The sequence below is a fragment of the Anoplophora glabripennis genome, unplaced genomic scaffold, assembly GCF_000390285.2.
Source record: "Anoplophora glabripennis isolate ALB-LARVAE unplaced genomic scaffold, Agla_2.0 scaffold91, whole genome shotgun sequence".
NCBI lineage: Eukaryota > Metazoa > Arthropoda > Insecta > Coleoptera > Cerambycidae > Anoplophora > Anoplophora glabripennis.
The window spans coordinates 226,893-242,072 of record NW_019416224.1 but is presented as its reverse complement, the minus strand read 5'-3'; the positions used below and the strand labels follow the sequence as shown (position 1 = coordinate 242,072).

General features: G+C 32.5%; 1 protein-coding gene across 16 annotated transcripts in view; it reads left to right on the top strand.

Annotated features, from left to right (window-relative positions):
• The window catches only part of LOC108904398 (muscleblind-like protein 1), a 771,591-nt gene that overhangs the window by 717,361 nt on the left and 39,050 nt on the right, over positions 1-15,180 (top strand). The window lies entirely within an intron of this gene.

Sequence of the window (15,180 nt, the reverse complement as noted above, 5' to 3'; positions counted from 1 at the left end):
TTTTACCTTGATTTATGAAAATCTGGCTCCAGATGTGTGATTAATGAAGGTGAGATCAACCAGCAATCCTTATGATGCCAAATTTTACTGAAATCGGTGGATTTCAAAAAAGTACACCCGCCATATTGGATCAGCCATCTTGAATTTTTACAATGTGAATTCATATTCGTAATCAGCGACCCAAAAAACCCCTTTATACAAAATCTGGTCAAAATCCGCTCAGAATTTGAAAATAGCGATTCCTGCTCAGTTTTTTGAGGTTAGAAAAAAAAACCACACGTTCTAGCTCAATTCTGACAGTGGATTTGAATTCAGCAGAGTCTTTTACATAAAAATGTACTATTTGATGTGGAAATAATTTTTTTTCCAAATTTTCTCAATAATTTTCATTAGTTTTCACCATTTTTCACAAGTTTTTTGAGGTTAGGAAAAAATTGTGACGTGATGGGCCAATTCTGACCCCAGATTCGTGTTCAGGAGGTCAAATTACTACGAAAAATATATGTTGCATAAAAAGTATACCCAACTTTTTTTTTGTGTGTGGCTGTGAATTAATAATTAGCACCTTTTAACTTGATATTGATATATGAAAGATAATTCGCATACCATTTAATGAATATTTGTAAATTTTTCTTATTCGAGTCATTTCCTACAACTTTGCATTTGGAAGTACTAGTCTATCACTTTAAATAAAAAAGTTGGCCTATGTCAGGTTTTAAAAAAATAGCTCTGTATATAAATTTCATTATATCAGACAGGTTATTTGTTTATTACCATTATATTAATTGAATTTCTGTAACTAAAAAGAACAAAACCGAATGGTATATTTTCCTTGTATTTTTTAGTATCAATCTCTTTGCAGATAAAAAATAAGTGTATATTAAAGTATTTATGTATTTGTATGACTCATTTTATAGTTCATATGCATATTTGAAACCGTATACTTACTCGTCTAAATTATTACGGATCTCTTTCCATTGACAACAGATATCCAATTGACATGCACATTCTGTTTAGACTTCCTGAGAGCCTTTGATAAAGTATTGAAATAATATAGACTCTTTTTAAAACTAAATCATCTTGGAATTCGTGGCTATTTATATAACCGAGTTTTCAGTTCGTTGGTTCTGATTATTCTTTTCTCTGCGACGTCTACTCAGGTGTACCTCAAGGATCCATTTTGGGTCCAGTTCTGTTCCTTCTATAATCATGTGACCTTGATATCAAAACCAGTTTTCATTATTTTTTAGGCTGATGATACTAAAATGTATGGCAATTCCTTAGATCAACCTTATTCGGAACCTAAACACAGCCACGTGTACAGTACTTCACATATTCTTTTTATCATATTTCTAAGATTTTTCATAGGGCGTTCGAATTATTTCAGATGTCTCTTCCGATACATTTAAGATTTGTACCTAATGTTACTGTCCTGTAAAAAAACTTATTTTCCTTTCTGCACAATTTGTTTACGTCTATTTTAGCAAAAAGTGTAGCGTTGAAACAAAGATAAAATCTTTGTCGTTTCCTAGACATCTATTCTATTCACTGAGAAGTGGAAGGGTTAGTGACTTTAATTAATACTGATTAGTTAATTAAAATCTCACCCGATTAATTCGGATCGAACAAATTCCGAGCGGTATAAGTTATAATTACTTTTTCTATCTGGATAATGAGGGAGGCCTCCATTCGGCGTCGCGACAGAAATAACAATTAAAAGGGGTGGTCCTTCACTTTTGAGAGAAAATCGGGGCGCCCCCCCGACGGTTTTCATTACTTTAATTTGTGATTAAGCATATAATTGATTGCATTTTTAATCCGGCCGGGCTATAAAACTAAGCCGCTATTAGCCGTTTTGAATCAGGGAGGGATATTAAATTCGCCTCCGAGAATTGGCGGTTAACTTCTTAATTTCTTTTGCTTGAATGCCCTCCCAGATAAGGCCGGTGCCGGCCGGCGAACAAAAAATTCTTCCACTTTCGAGTTCTCAACAAAACTTCCGGCAACTATCATCATCCCGGAGCGCGGGGCCCCTCCGATGAGCACGCTCGCAATCATCGACGTTTTTATTCGCGGGATATTCTTTCATCATCCCGGTGGAGATGGTTCCGGGCGCTGAATATCATTGGGCGATATTATTTCACCGGCTCTGTGTACATTTTTGCTAAATACCCAGCCACTTAACAAGGGAATGTCGGTAATTAGAGGAGTGGGTGAAACGCCGCGATGTTAAAATTATTCAGGGCGGGTAACGCGCATTCATTTTTCACCTCATTGGCAAGCCAGAACTTCGCCTGTAAAGGTATTAAACTGATATATATGAAGTATCTGAGTTCATCGAGAAATCCTTGATAATACGCTGAGGAAATGATTTAAATGAGTTTAATTAAATTTATTGGAGTCAATTAAATCGTGTATTTGTATTTCTCAATTTAAGATTTGTTTGGAGTTAATAAAGTATTTATTTGATTAAAATTACCAATGATTTCATTCTAAACAATAATTGAATCAGTTAAAATGTATTCAAATATTTGCTGGGGAAGCTGTCTTAATTATCACTTTTAAATATCAGGATGGAAGTATAACGTTAATAAAATATACTTTAAAAAAAAACTATTTGTAATTATTATTTATATTTTACAAATTTTATAGTCTTTATATCTTACAACTCTTTTTACTACATGACTCGTGTTCATTTCAAAACTACATATATTTTAGTAAAAATAAAACATTTAACTTTTAACGAGAAGTTTCTCAAGCAAAAAAAAAGTTATATAAGAACATGAAATACTTATAAAAGATATTCTAATAAAAGAAAAATTTTAGGCAGATTCATTGAAATCAACTTTTAGTGATACAGATCAGATAAAAATGTTTTTACTTGCTTAATAATGTATTAATGAGAAATTTAAATATTGTTTTAATTCAATAATAATTATTAAATCACTCGACCCATACAATTTTAAATTAATAATAACTCTGTGACAATAAAGAAATTTTTGTTGCAACAGTTCTGGATTAACCCTCTGTTAACTAATCGGTCAATTAAATTGTCTAATTTTAGTAAAGTTTTCCAAACCTCTTTCGGATAGGTAATAAATTGTCTTTCATAATAATACAGCTTACTCAGTGCATGCACGTTAATGAATGATGATGTTCCACTGTACATAATCTGTTCGTGGTTCCGTTAAGTAGTGTAGCAATATTTAATTTTGGGGAATAGAATTAGACTAGAATTCTTTGCGTTTGGAATTACATAATTCGTTTCAATCATTAATTAATAATTACGTATCTGATAGATATTATATATTTAGCTTCTTCCGATAATCATACTTTAAAATTTGTCTTGTATAGACACAAAATATTTTCCTCAAAAAATTTTGAAAATGATTAAAGTAAATTTTTTATACAATTATATCAGTTCGTCACATACTTTCATTGTAAGAAAATTTAGGAAAATAATTAATAACGAGCGTTCAAATAAAAACGTGGTCGAAGTTGGCTCTGACACATTGGACGTAGGGAGTAGCTTATAGCGACCAACTTAACCTCATTTCTCAACGAGCTGTATAGCAGCTGTCAGTTTCAATAACGTTAATGACTATATAACTTTATTTTAAAGAATAATCGTGATAACAATAACAAACAATTAAAGGAGCTGCGGAAAGTGTCCCCCTCCTTGTTATAACAATAAATTAAAGCAGCTGCTGAAAGTGTCCCCCTCCTTGTTCCAAGCACTTTTCACACCTGTTCCTCAAAGAATTAAAGACATTTTCTAAGATGCTCGGGGTATTGTTAATTTCACGAATCTTGTCTATAAGTCGAGCCTGCAGATGGTTTAAATCAGGAATAGGCAGTTCAAAAATAGTGTTTTTAAGGTAAGGCCACAAAAAGAAATCACACGGCGTAATATCACATGACCTCGGTGGAAATTCATGTTCAGCATTGAGACTTATTAGTCGATTTTGGAAAACTTCCCTCAACATATTCATCGTCTCGCCTGCCGTATGTGCCCTTGCGCCATCTTGTTGAAAGTAAAAGTTTGTAATTTCGTTTTCTTCCAGCTGGTTAACAAAAGGAGCGATAATTTCTTCTCTATACCTTTGCGCAGTAAGAGTACCATTAAAAAAAATAGGTCCATAAATCCTCCTTCGATTGAGAGCACACCAAACTCCAATTTTTTGAGCGTGTAGAGGGCCCTCGACAAAAAAGTTATCTGGTTTTTCAGAAGACCACATTCTCATATTCTGTGAGTTTACGTAACCACTTAAATGAAACCAGGCTTCATCAGAAAAAAAGGTGATATTATGAAGTTCACCGTAGTTGTTTAAAAACCATTCACAAAATACAGCCCGTCGCGGAAAATCAACTTCATGAAGTTCTTGCTGACAAGTTAAACGATAGGAGAACAAACGCAAATCTTTTTTTAACACTGTGTGGCAGGTACCGACTGATACTCCCACCATTTGTGATAAAACACGTACAGAAGTTCTTGGCGCATTTTCCATTATTTGTTGGACATTTTCTTTTAATTCTTCAGTCCGCTTTTTAGGTCGGCCGCTTCCTTCTTTTCTTGTTACACTGCCCGTTTCACGAAAAACATTAACACAACGCTGAACTGCACTTTGAAAAATTTTGTACTCAACAACGCCGGGAAATTGATTTTGAAATTCTATGAAACATTCCTCAATAGAATACTTCCATATTCCATCAATCTTGCGTCCATTTCTAAAGTAGGACTCTATGATAAACACTTTTTGTTCTTGAGAAAACACCATTTTAAACGCTTTTTAAAACGAAAATATTCAAATTGATAGCGGCGATATAGCGCTTTGACAGATGACGTTTAAGTTCATTTGCTATACGCTACGCCCTACGTCCAAATTTTCAGAACCAACTTGACCACGTTTTTATTTGAACGCTCGTTATATAGCAACAAATATTTGATTTTTTCAAAAAGATCAAGATTCCTACTAAGTAGTTACAAGCAAGATTTTTTTCATAGTATAGGAAAATTAAGTACAGCAAATTTTAGAAAATGCAACGTTTGTTTTTTTTTTTCAATCCTTTGAAAACCCAAACGAATCGGACATCTAAGCATAATTATATTTCAAGCGTTTGAGGTCTCTCTTGTTTTGATAGGTGCTTGTTGCCGATGCTCCTTATGTGTGCGAATCTGTTCTAGATTTATTTGTGCAATCATAGTATCTCTTAATCGCCCTGTAATAGTTATACGGTTTTACTTATTTATCAACAGGAATATGGATTTATATTTTATTCGCTATAAAGGCCCCACTTTGTATTTATATAATTAAATCGGTATAACTATTATTTGCTGACTGAAATTGTCGTTTGAATTTGTTTTCGTAATTAAATGTTTGAAAAGGCACGAAAGCATTTGCAGTGACCAAATAGTCGTAACGCAGTATTAAAAGCTTCATGCGTTTTAAATTAGCGAAGAAAAAAGTTGATAGTTAAAGAAAAAAATTAATTGTTATACATTTAAACTAGTTGATTGATTTGTTAACGTAATTCATGTTATTCACAATAAATAGGTTATATTTATTACTTTCATAATATGTGTATGCTTAATTAATTAATCTTCTAGTGCCTGCAATATTACTATATAGCTTGATAGTCAACCACTATTATATTGACTTGACCTAAATTTAACTTGATTTCAAGGCAAGTCAGTCAGTAGCTTGAAAATCAAACTAAGCTGTGAATCCATAGCGGAAAATGTTGCTATTTGTTGAATTAAGGTTTAGTTGTACCAAATACGCGTTTAATGACGTTTAAATGATCGAACTACTGAACTTGGTTCAATACAAAAATAGTTGTACCTACCATCGTTTCAAAATACTTGTTCAATTAAACTGACAACAATTAATTGCTGGCATTACTGAAGTTCCAAAGACAAAAAACGTGAAGTTTTTAGCTGTACCCTAACCTCATATTGGTAGTAAAATACATAGATTTTACGATAATAATGGTAAAAATTGTAATAAAAATATTCGTAATTTTTAAGGTGTATTATATTATTATTAATGTCACGCTTAAATTAAATAGAACTCAAAATTTCATTTCCAGGTCTAAACAGGATTTTTTTATTATAATTCGTTATTGTAATGATTGACGCGATTTCTATAATGCTGCCGGCGTCTTCTATTCAACATTACATTCAACAAAATCCTCGTCATCGGTTAATTCTCATCATATTGTTTGCTACATGTCCGTTGATTTTTATCAGAGACCGCAATTAGTATACTGTTAAATATTCTAATGTCTTTCTACTAAACTATCTTCATCCACATTTGAGCTCCTAATCTTCTATCAACTTTATTCGGGTGCTGGCCAGGCACCACTGTCACAAAGAACAACTTCTCTTAGTTTCGGCATCCCGGACTATGTTAGTCGTAAATCACATTATCTCAAGGGCAAATAAACACTTGGCTGGCGCATTCCGTATGGAGAACTGAGGTTTGAAGGCAACCCCGATAGTTTTTATTTCATAATAAAAAATATATATTGATTCGTATTATTACAATACTTTAAAAATAAATAAGTGTTACACGTATATATCCGAATATGAAAGATAATACGATTAGGAGTAACAATTTAAACCAATCTGTAAGTAAAATTTACGTTGTACTCAAAATAATGTTAACTTGGAAGTTAAAATAGAAACAATTACTTAGGGCTCGACTCGATTCCAATTTTTCTGCAGAGACAATCGAACCTGTTATAATAGATACTGTTTGCACTCAACTCTGACCTTAGGATCGTCTGTGACAGCGCGGCGCTCCCCTAAAGCCAAGCGACCCACCCAAAAATCGAATCTAATCTTGAATGGGATAACTATTTCCAGTTTGACCTCGGGCGTCGAATTAATTTCGAATTTTACATCTGCCACGTGACGGCGCGAAAATCGATGCGGCATCCGAACGCACGCCATACGGTAGCGTTGCAAGAACGGCGCCCATTCAATTCGGACTGTCTCATAACGTATTGATAAACACAAAGTGATGTTGCGAGAGAGCATCGAATCAGTGATCACCTCTAATACGGAGTTCGGCTCTATGCCCGGAAATTGTGTTCAGTTGCAGACAATGGCGGGTCGGCGGGAAGTTGGCGGATCCATCAACTCCCCCGGACAACTTCTCTTGTCGACTTATAACAATGTCAGATTGTTGTTTAAATATCCACTTAATTAAAATCAACTTGATTAGCGGAATTGAATTAGCCCGTTTTCTGTGAACTTAAAATTCGATTATCAAAAAGCCCTGTGTGTTGCGGGACAAGTTGGAGCGGTAACTTTGATACAAGAAGGCGAGTTTCCAAACGCTAATACGGATACGGTTTATGTAACAGAATAACATACAGGGACTTTGGAGACGATATATGAATAGTAGTTAGGTACGTTACGGCGCAACAACTCGATCCGATTTGAACTGTCTATAACATTTTTATAATACTTACTGTCTTACTACATTGATACGATGAAAACTATTTTGGAACCGCTGACTAATGAAGCTCTGCCTCGGTTTACAAGTGTTGTTACATGCCTACATATTTGGAAATTGTTGTGCAATAAATATGTGCAGTTTTAATAATTTGTACAGCAAAACTTACACTTTTCCGCAATGAAAACTAATGAAGAGCTAATGATTGCCTAAAACTGAATTTTCAAGTTTATTACAAAAAAAAGCGGAACAAAAAAGCGGACGACAGGCCATCTACGACTACATATATTCAGTTCCTTTTACCTACATAAAATCTGTAATTCAGGGACGATTCCAGAGGTTCTCAATAAGTTTTAACAATTTTCATTATTATTCATTTTAAGCGCCATATTACAGTTGCAACTATTATTCTTCATGAAAAAATGTGAATCATTTTTACTTGGTACATGGACGTACTACTTTTTTATTAAAATACTTAAAGCTGTTACCCATATTTCCACTACCGCACATTTTGGAGAATTCATATCGTACATTAAGACTACCTATTCAACCAAATTTAGTTTGAGTTTCTCTATTAATTTGGAACATATAAAAAATAGTATTTTTTTTCAAAAGTTTATTGCTCTCGAACAACGAGCAACTTTAAAAAATGTTTGTATGAAAAAATCTGACTTACCCTGTAGGTATAATGGGGTAGACCCGTGTAGTTCCAAGAGAAAATTTATATATTTTCATCTTACAGTGACAATATTCTGCTATTTTCATTTTTGAGGGGCAGATATAAATTTTGTTTAAGTAAAGCTCTTTTTTCAGATTACCTAATGGAGTTTATTGCAGTTTTTGTCTAACGAAAACCAGTCTGGTTTTTAAGAAGTCAGTAGCCGTTTTACAAATTGTATGTTCCAAATATGGGTAGGTTTCATACCATGAAATATAAGTCCATATTCGGACCAGCACAATTTATTTTATGAGGAGTACTCAGATTTAATAAATATTTTTAGATATCGCAACTATGTGTTTAGATAGGTACAATGAACACTCTGAAATTTAAAAGTGTGTGTTTCTTAATATTTATAATGCGCATTTAAAGGCGATATATTTTGTTTTGATCTTTGTCTCTTTATTTTTTAATCATTATATTTTTCTTATAAATAATTATTTATACTTGAACATCTGCGTCAAAATATAGAGGCATCATTAAAAACTGTGAATATATGGATTATTTTAATATGAATATAATTTATAATCTGGGGTACAATTTCGCCTAATATGACCGTTTCGTTTTGAATTTCATAAATATCATTCTGAATAAATACCTGAGTTCCAAACTTTTCGTAAAAATATGCACCCCTGTCAGATCCCATTTGTAAACTCTGAGGCCAGAGCCGCAGAAAAGAGCAAATAATAAATTAACTTTACTCAAAAATAATGATACTGGAAAACATTTTTGTTTTAAGTAACTGTTTTATAATGCGACCATTATTTTGTTACCTTTATTCCGTTTTGGTTATCTCCGAAACTCAATAGCAATATTTGAGTATTTTATTAAATTCAAAATAAGATCAACATATAATTGAGGATATTTTAAAAATATCGTTTCAGATACGAACAGATTTTTAGTACATATTTTACCTTTAAATATCAGTTGCCCACAAGCAAATTTTTTGCCTTAAAATATATTCGCACTTAAAGACGTAGTAAAAATTGGCTAGATATAAATCAACATCCGAACAAAAGCTTATCCAAAAATGGAAAAATTTAAATAAATTAATTTGGCATTCCCCATTAGTGTGAAGTAGTTAATTAAGTAATAAAAAATCGTACAGATTTTGATGGAGAAATTTAATTAGCACCTAATGAAATATTTCAAAAATGGTTTTGGGTTAGAATTATCTGCGCTGTATTGCATTATTTTAATTTAGTATTTCCTATTCTTCATAAATATTAATTTCACTCACAAATTTTATTTGAAATTACACACTACAACTACTACTACTACTACTTACACTAGTACTACCACAGCTTTATGAAGTAACTAAGTGAACAATGTAAGTATTACTATACTTATTTGAGACGAAAAATGGCACACATATTCTTTTTTCAATGGGATTCTAATTTAAATAATTACGCCCTTAATAAAAAGAATATTCAATTATTTTCATGGAGAAAATCCTTACTTAGGTTATTCATTCACATGAAGATGATATTTACCTGGTTCCTATGTCAATAAATAATCCTCTAAAATTATATTCTAGAGGAAAGTATATCTGTTATCAAATAACACTAATATAAATATCGCTACCTAAATAATATCTACTCCGACTTACGTTTCAAATATATACATTTTAGTCTAAGTGCGCCGAGAAAACAAATTAGTTATTCCGATACCAATATCTGACAGTCTAGGAATCCATTATTATCAGTTATAAAACCAGTTTCAATAGAATCATGAATAAAATAAAAAAGGAATAAATGATAGTTTTGTTGCTGTTAATAAAATTATTCACTACACATTTGAATGTATTTATGTAGGTTCTATCTGTTGCTACTATAATTAATTACAATTAAGTAAGTTTTAGTTACAGACATTAGGATGGTGTTCAACAAGAAAACAGATTTAGACTTCGGATGGTAAAGCTAAATACAATTTACTTATTTTAGCGTCCGTATTTCTTGTTATAACTAAAATAATTCACTACACTTTTAATATATTTATAGATTCTAAAAATGTAACTAGACTTACAATTTACCTATTTGAGTGTAAATTTGCTTGCGTATTCTTTATTCTTCACTATTCTTTAATACTTTAAAAATTAATTTATTTTGGAGTTAAGTTAGCAAAATCGAGTTATTAACACCTACTAAATTATTGCTTGGCTAGAGGTATGCATTTTCCGTATAATAAAGCGAATAACAATAACACGTTCAGTGCTGCCATCATAATTTAATCAGTACGGGCCGTTGTAGCAGAAATGATAAAACGTGAATACGTTCGCTGTACTCGTCAAAGCGTCCGGCGAAATGATCGCAATACAATCCTCGTTATATCGGATCGACCCGCCTAGACCCTTTCAATTTAGTCCCAAATAATTAACTGCCTAATCCTTTTAACCGCGCCAGTATATTACTGTTTATTTTGCAATTGTGCCCGTAATGTGGAACGTCTGAATACCGCTACTTTAGCCAAAAGGCACTTTAATATTTGAAGTGCATTGTATGCAGTTCCAACCGTACCGTTTTAATAATGAAAATTATAGATGGGTCCAAAAATATAAGGCCCGTAATTTATTAATTCATATAAGCTGCAGTTACTGGACCATGGAAGGTGACATTACACGCCATGATAGTAACAGAGTGAAATGTCATGAACGGAGTTCAGTAAAGGTTAAAGAAAGGGGATGTACAAAATGTTTTCAACATATAATGAAACTATCCTAAAATCCAAATTTTTTCAACTTGACGAAAAACATTAATTTATTAATCCATCTTTTTAACAAAATAAATTATATGCTTGTAAAGAAACACTAAATAAAAACTACTATTACAGACGCTTTATAAATGTTTACAAACCGTTGAGCATAGGCAACCAACAATTCATGATTGGTAAGATCAAATGAAAATCCCTAAACCCCAGTGGAGTGGTTCAAGGGGTTACATGTAATTAAATTAATTGTCTTTAAAATTGACTGACATTAACTATTAATATTAAACTTAATGCATATAATTTAGTACTTTAGATACTTAGGTACTTTTATTTTTTCGTTGAAATGCTTTTAACTTTATTAAAACTTAAAACTTCACTTGTGCAATTGCAACTGCAAATTTTTACTATGAAAGCAAAAAGAACATGTGAACCTTTGTCATTATTTTATTTAAGTACAGATTAAAACATAGACAGTTTACTTGTTTTTATAGATAAAATAGCATTACGAAATAGTTACATTAATTTAAAAACCATTGCTCTTCACTGCAATATAAAATTAATTCAAATTCATAATTGGTATCTAAGCTATACATATTGCTGTATTTATGATAAAAACATTACATATTATGTTCAAAATGATGTCCTTCATTACATATTATGTTCAAAATGATGTCCTTCACTAGCTATGCACAAATTTACTCCCCTTTGCATATTTTCATACACATTTTGCAGTTGTTTTATTTTATTCTTGACATCGCTACCCAAACACCTAGTTTTAAGGAATGTAAACTGATTTCTTCAAATATATGAGGATTTTCAGCAGCCCAGGTTCTATAATTTCGGCTACTTGCATAACCTAGCATGTGAAGCTATGCTTCGTCAGTGGAACGACAGGTCCAACAAATTATTATTTATGTTTTCAAAATACCAGTCACAGTACTGTAATCGTTTTCCATAGACTATTCTATAGTCTATGCGAAGTAATTCTGCACAATACTTACCTTGTAGGTGAGTGTGTTTTTTTAAAGCTTATGACATGTTCCAACTGAAAATCCTAAAATGAAAATTAGACTTCAGTCTAATCTCAAATTAGAAAGCAAACAACTATGATACGGACTTTATAGGACTTTGATTTATTCGTTGCTGTATATTGTCGACTAAAAGTATGTTAAAGAGAGGAAGAGTAATATTCAAAATTTAAATAATCACCCTGTAACTATAGTCAAAACTTTGAAAGATAAATAAGTATGGACATATGGCATTACTTTATTTGGACAAATATTTCTTTACTTAGTAGATTTTACAAAAATACCTTCGGTAGAAATATTCATTTAACTCATTTCATAGAAAAAATTTATAAATATAATTGGAATTAATTACATGTCAATATTACACAATAGATTTAAAAGCAACGAAAAGTGTTCAGTTGCAAATTGAATCCATATTTAATTGACCCTTGCACTATGTCCATCTCCCTCACATAAGCTGGTGGACTGATTAAGTCATTGTTTCCGGTTGTTTATTTCTAATACACACGGCATTTTGTAAAGAATATTTAAACCCCGGAAACTTGATGAATCGGGGCCAGTCCGGAGCCACTTTAAGAGCCAGTCGATGCGATGGCCAGGAGCCTCTCTGTTTTTACGCTATTACCAGCCAAGCGAGTAGCCCGAGAAAATAATATATATTTTTTTACTAGTTGGTTTTGGTATATTCAATAGGAAACGTGACAATATTATCGATGACATTTTCTGCAAATTCAGTTGGTTTGCCAGTAGATATTCCTTTGCAAATGTTGTGTTCCGTTTCAAATATTTTGACAGTACTGCACATTTCGGTTTAAGAAAGTGTCGTAGTCACTATTTACGTCTGGAAATTCGTTCATAAATTGTTCTATGCAGAATTTTAACGAGTATGTCCATGGTCCGTCTTCATTTCGAGTCTCCCTTCGAAATCGAGCCATTACAATATAGGCATCTCGTTCTGGAGTAAACGGCATAATGCGATCTGAAACAAAAAATATTATTAACCTAATCTAACCCCAAAAATTTTTTTTCTGTTATAACTTACCAATAATTCGACGAAATTCCAAAAGTTTATCTGTGGAAATAACTGATTGATTTTGAAATATGTACGATTTCAAACAAAAGAAACAATAAAACGATGGCAGCAAATGAAATCTACCGAAAACAAACACGGACGACGGACGTCAATGAAAAATGCACAAATGTCAATTTAGCATCGTCGGTCATAATGACTCGTTTACAATAAACGGAACAAACCATTGTGTCTACACTCGAGATAATCCGATCGCTGATTGGTTGTATTAAATATCGTGAAAAATTGCACCAATCATGAGTAAAACAAAATGTTGCGTTTTAACGTAGTCTTGGTCTTATTGTTTCAGTAATTTTTAATTTTACCAGAATTTAATTACCAACGCGAAAGAAATAACATTACTGGTCACCTGGCCTGTAATCATTTATGATGACTCTGTAGTAAAATGTTAATGTATAATCGATTTAGTAATTTCAACTTGGATATTTGACATCAAAGACTAGATAATAAGGAGTGGACTTAATATGGGATACATCTAATTTGTATTCGCTTTAAAATAAACGTAAAATAGAGGAGCCAATATTACGAAAGCGTAAAAACATGTTGTTTCTTCAAAACTGTACTTGCGAAATATGTACTAGTGGTACATTAAAGCAACAATGCGGCTGCTCTATTTTACAACGGAGTTCATAGTGAGCATCTTCGTTGCATATACGGAAGCAAACTGCTCATTCTTTATCAGCCCAGGGGATGATTATATACGTTTTCCATCCACTTTGCTCGAGTCTCATTCATCGTGTTCCACCCTTCCGATATAACGGCGAACAACGAAAATGACCCGGTCTAATGTGCTTTCACCCGCGAACAAAACTTTCAAAAGCTATCATCAGCATCTTGTTCGCTGCCCGTCCCGTCGCGTATCCCACATCATTTCTTATTTTGCGCCAGGAATTTGGATGGACGTCAGAGTTGTTGGGCGCATCGAGAAAACAATTTATTTATTCAAGCGAGCGTATTTGGTGATGTACGAGTCTATTAGTATCAATTCTAAAAACTAATTTCAATAAAATAATTGATAGATATATAATTAAATATAATCTTGTTTATGATTAGTAAAATTATTAACTACACTTATGATTTATGTAGGTTCTAAAATTATAGTATACCCTGCAGTTACCTGCAATATTATTTTACTTCCAGGTTACTGAAATTAGCATAATTTTTCATTCATAAAATATATCTAAAATAGTAAGGTGGATACAAGTAAAATTACGCTATACTTCTGGATGTACCTAATTGTTTGGGTTCTAAAAATTTGGCTAGACCAAATTTCACTAACTAGATAAATGTTTGTCATATGAAAGGGTTAAGATAGATATGACTTATTCTTGCGACCATATCGCTTGCTTAAAAGATAAGTAAAATTATTCACCACACTTCTGAATGTCGGTTCCAATCACACTGTCGCTACTATAATTAATTTCATTCTTATATTATTTGTAAATTATTGAACTTCTAATGGGTAAATGCAGATACATTTTGTTGAAATAAATAGCTTTTTTCTCAGTATAGGAAGCGGCAGGACAGCGGGCGAACCACCGAATTTCAGGAGAGCTCGAAGCTAGCTGCTGGCCTGGCTTCGCTACCCGCTGGGGATACCCCCGGACATGTATCGGATTTATGTTGTACAGCCTGACAAATGACGCTTAAGTTAACTCGGGAAGTTTCTGCTGAACACACATTTAGTGCTCAAAGTGTGATGATATTAGGGAACTTTTGGGAAACTTTAAATATAAAGTTGTTCCAACAGAAAAATAATGATACCCACTAAATTTAGCTACGTAATTTATATTCTGCGTTCGGAATGAATTAAAAATGACATGCAGTGGAAAACTTAGATATTACTTTGTCGTCTGAGAACTTTGGAATTAAAATTTTCCTTCGTAAATAACTCCCTTTTTACTTTCTGATGTTGGTCGCATTCTAATTACACTAAAGCGGATGTTTCAAGTGTATCATGATAACTTGATGACTACTATTTATCCACGTTTGGTCAATCGTTTGGTCAATCTAGACGATAACAAAAAGTATTCCAAAAATGACATTTCGAAATTATATAGTGATTTTATTGTGATGTGTCATGTTTTATTAATTTTATTAATAATTTATTTTATTTTATTAATAATTAATTCTACTGTAACTGGTATTAAGCTAATTCAAACTATGCCTCAAAAT